The sequence below is a fragment of the Petaurus breviceps genome, unplaced genomic scaffold (genome assembly GCF_028583685.1).
Source record: "Petaurus breviceps papuanus isolate PSGF00001 unplaced genomic scaffold, PetGlider_PUasm1.0 90434, whole genome shotgun sequence".
NCBI classification, from domain to species: Eukaryota; Metazoa; Chordata; class Mammalia; order Diprotodontia; family Petauridae; genus Petaurus; species Petaurus breviceps.
In genome coordinates, this window is record NW_027187251.1 from 644,420 (window position 1) to 649,195 (window position 4,776).

Sequence of the window (4,776 nt, forward strand, 5' to 3'; positions counted from 1 at the left end):
AATATGTTTAATATGATTGTACACATATAGCCTACATCAGATTGCAAGTTGTGTTGGGGAGGGTGGAGGGGAGGGAGAGAAAATTTAGAGCTCAAAACCTTATACAAGTGAATGTTGAAAACTAAAAATTAATTTAAAAGAAGTGAAGATGTTAGTACCTGGGTAGGTGAAGGAAAGAATAGTAGATAGATAGATTGAAGATGAGAGAGGAAAGTGATAGTTAAGGGGGCAAGCTTCTGGAGGAGATGGGACAAGATGGAAACCAGGGCAAAAATGGAGTGGTTGTCTTTGGCAAAGACCAAGGCATCTCTTCTTCTGAGATTGTACTGAATGATGAACAGATGAGGGGGCTGAGGGAGCAAGCTGACAAGGATAAAACTATAGTGCTTAGTCAGTCCTGGTTCAAATAATAGTACATTTGTATAACACTTTAAGATTCTTAAATATCTTTCTTCCCAATAAGTCTTCGATGTAGTTATAACAAGTAGTACCGTTGCCATTTCACCAAAGAGGAAATTGAGGCTGGGACCATTTAAACTGTAATATACACAAGTATTCTGTGACTGTTTCCAATCTGCTGGCTCTATTCTCTTTTTGATTGACTGCTGAACAAGGAGAATGGCTCCTAGGAGCGAGGAGGTATGCATATGTTTGTTGTTGTTTATCCTTTGTTCTCAAAGAGGACCGATGACATCATGAGGATGATGTAATGGCTTGTTCATGAATTGGATTTAAGTGAAGCAGAGAGGCTCGAAATTTCCTATCTAGCTTCATTTAAGTGAGGAGGATGCCCTACTCCAGGCCTCCACATTGAACAGTGGGCCTATCTCATCTGGCTCTGGCCCTTGAGTATAAAATTCTAATGTTGCTTCAGTTTCAATTATATCTAGACACAAGAACAGAACTTTAGGGGGTAGAATATTGGAGATGGTTGCAACCTTGTGAGATCTGAAAGGTTGGGAGATCATTTAGAAGACTCCTGCTCTAGTGGTCACTTACAGGACCAGAGACTGGACCTACTAAGTCAATTATACCAGCAAAGTTTTAAAGAATGACCTGTTTGACTCAGACCAACCAAATCCACTGAGGGGTTAAGCAAAAGATAGTTTCCATCTATCACATTTGGAAATGAATTTATGAGTCTGAGCCCACTGTCCCCAGAGACTGAGACAATATATGGGAGAGTAAGGCCCTCATTTGGAAAGGACAGGGGGTGAAGGGAAGGGAAGGGGCATATTTGTATTTCTATTCTTGCTATATCTTCTCAGTAAATATCCTTTGTAAAAAACTAATTGATGCTCATTGGTTAAATGGCACTGGGGCAATAATCCCTGATATCAATGATATAAAGGAACTAACTGTAAATGGTGATTGATATTAGGGAGGACAAACCAGAATGGGAGTTTGACCTGATACAATTAGAAAAATATTCCCAACCCCTCAGGGATACACTCAGAACCGTGAAAGGGAGAGATAACCAGCTCTCTAGGGATCCTGACTCATCAGGGCCAAAAGGAGCTGGGAGGATCCCTGGAGTGAAATAAAAGGTTATATAAGTAACTTGCCCATGGCCACACAGCTAGTAATAATTCACTTAGCACCACCACTTAAACCATGAATCAATCCACAAAAATTTACTAGACACCTGTACCAGGAACTGTGCTAGGCTTTAGGGAATCAAAGATAACTGCCTCTATCTCAAAGAACTTTCATTCTTTTGGGAGAAACAATGCCTACATATATAAGTACATACAAAGTATATGCAAAATAAGCATGGGGCAATTTGTGGAGGAAGGCACTAATAGGTGAGGGATCAGGTAAATCCAAATGTGGTAGGTGGAATTTGAGTTGAGTTTTGAAGGAAATGAGGGATAATTTTTTTTATTTTTTAGTGATATTTTTTGGTCTTAAGATGTCCCTTGTAACAATGATTAAAAAAGAAAAAAGCCATAGATCAAAATTAACCAATACCCTAACCATGTTTGTTAGTGTATACAGTATCCCATACCAATAGTCCCCCACTCTCCAAAGAGGAGAGAGGTAGAGTTTCTCAACTGTTCCCTGGGGCTAAGCTGGGACATTAAAATTACACAATGTTCAGAAACTAGGGATTCTAAGAAATGGAGGTGAGGAGGGAGGGAGTTCCAGGCATAGGAGATGATCGGTGTAAAGATTTAGAAAGCCAAGGTCCCCAGAAGAGCCTAGCCTGATAACCACTCTATAGAAGCTACCTTCTCATTAGACTTTACTTGGTTATGTATGTTGGTAGGGGAGAAGTTGAAAGGATACTGATACCATTCCAATTCTGGGTTCCTAAAGGCTAGGTTTTCCCTGTCACTCACCCTCAAGTTCCTTCCCTGAAACTGTTCCCTGTCAGTGGTGACAGTCCCAAGGCAAGGGTTTAGGGTGTAGATTAATTGTGAGTAAAAAAAAAAAAAGATAAAGATAAAGGGAAAGGACAACTCAACCTCACTTTCTGGTTCCCTCAGTCACCCCAAATGACAAATTGCAGTTAGAGGTTATGGCCACTAGGGGCTCTCCCTGGGCCGTTCTTACAGTAAAGCTGTGAGGCTTTAGTGTCAATTAAACCCTGAAGTTTTCTATTCTTCTTCCGAAGATTCCCCCAAGATTTTCAAAACCTCACTCTGTTGTCATAGTTTTATTGTGATGACCTCAGAATTCTTTCTTAAGGTCCAAAAGTAGCCTCCCTTGTTTTCATTCAAACTAATTGGTTTCCTTATCTTTAAAGTGGAGATGGTAGATTGAGCCCATAGCACCAAATCTACTGGTTATCTATAAGATGTTAGATAAAGCTCTTTTAAAACTCTTTACATGTCATCTAACTATCTGTATTATTCCAAGGTCTTTTGTGGACCAGCAAACTAGCTTTTGGGTGAAAGAGCCCAAAGGTCCATTTCTTCCTATCTCATTCCTCTTAGAAGACTTGTTCATCCTTGATCCTGTATCAACAGTGTTGGGTTTGAATCTGGTCTATCCCTTATTAAGGTCAGAGGCTGGGAGGTAGAAGGGACCTTGAAGGCCTTCTTTTGGAAATGACTGATAATGGCAGTGGCAGAGTTAGACTTTGAACCCAAGCCCTTCGACTACAGATCTGATAATATCCTTCCCAAAGCAGCTGTGTGACCTTGGAAGTGTCACTGGGCCTCTCTTTGCTTCAGTTTTCTCATTTTTTGGGGGTTTGTTTTTGCCTTTTGAAGGGCAATTGGGGTTAAGTAACTTGCCCAAGGTTACACGGCTAGTTTCTGTGTGTGTGCATGCATGCGTGCGTGTGTGTGTGTGTTAAGTGTCTGAGGCCGGAACCAAACTCAGGTCCTCCTGACTCCGGGCCGGCACTTTACTCACTGCTCCACCTAGCCACCCCCCAGTTTTCTCATTTGTAAAATGATTGCAACAAGACAAAACTAGTATTACCTGTATCATGAGGTTGTTGTGAAGAAAGGGCTTTAAGTATTATATAATTTTAAGATACCGTGTTTCCCCGATAATAAGACCTATCCCGAAAATAAGCCCTCCCCTTACTGTGTTAGATTCCTCTAAAATAAGCCCTCCCCCGAAAATAAGCCCTATTGAGATTGCTACTGTAGTGAAGGTAGCTACAGTACCCTGCGCTACACGCTACATTACGGTACCCTCTGTATGCACTGTTCCCCCCCCCCGTCTCTCCCCCCGTGAAACGCACGCCGCGCTCCGAGCTGCATCCAATCAGAGCTGCAGCAGTGAGCGCGTCATCCTGTTCTTCCCCAGTGATTTGCTTATTGAATAAAGGTACATTTTTTTGTTCACATTTACCTGTTTATTAAAATTGCTGTCAATGTTCATTAAAATAAGCCCTCCCCTGAAAATAAGCCCTCTGGTGTTTTTCTGTCCAAAAAAAATAATAAGACAGTGTCTTATTATCAGGGAAACACGGTATCATTATGATTTTTACTCTGAACTCCTATGTTTAAATTTCACTCCTGTTTTTAAAGGTCTTCTTTTACAAGCATATTTCCTCCTCATCTCATGCTTCTACACAACTTCCCTAATCCACTCCAAGGGCCCTCCATTCTAGAGTTTTTGCATCTTCTTGCCTCTTTGAAATTTTCTATGTTGAAAGAATGTGAGGTGCTTTTTTTTTCTTTCCCTGAGGTGAGTGGAAGGAAAGTCTGGCCCAGAGTAAACCATTAATCTTTCCTCTGAAACTGCCCAAACTTCTTTCCATCTTCTCCAAACCCAGGCGTTAATGATTAATAGACTTCTTCCTCTCACCAAGCCAATTAACAGACAATGAAGTTTTCCCTCTTTTCCTAGGAAGAAATTGCCTTCCTCCAGTGACTCCTTGCTCTGGGTAGGGTCAGTCATTTTGTTTTGCTGAATGAAAACAGAGGTCTGGAGAGCCTCCAGACTGTGCAGGCTTGAAACCTCTCCCTAGGCTCCTGTCTTGTCACTCTTTCCCTTACCTCCCCCCCATACTTACCCAAAGAATGTCTCCCTCCCTCCCTCATTCCCATCAGTTAAGATCTGCCTTAGAAGCCGACTCGAAGATTTATTTCCTAACTCAGACCCACTATCCTACATGTAGGGATTTGTGGATGGGGAGGAAAGTCTGGGGGTTCTTGAATGATTGACTTTTTAAAAGAATATTTCTGAACCTATACCCTCTTCTTCCTACCCCCCTCCATCCCAAGAAATCAATTCAAAAGTTTAATTAGCAGTTAAAAGAGAATATGAGAGAGAGAGAGAGAGAGAGAGAGAGAGAGAGAGAGAGAGAGAGAG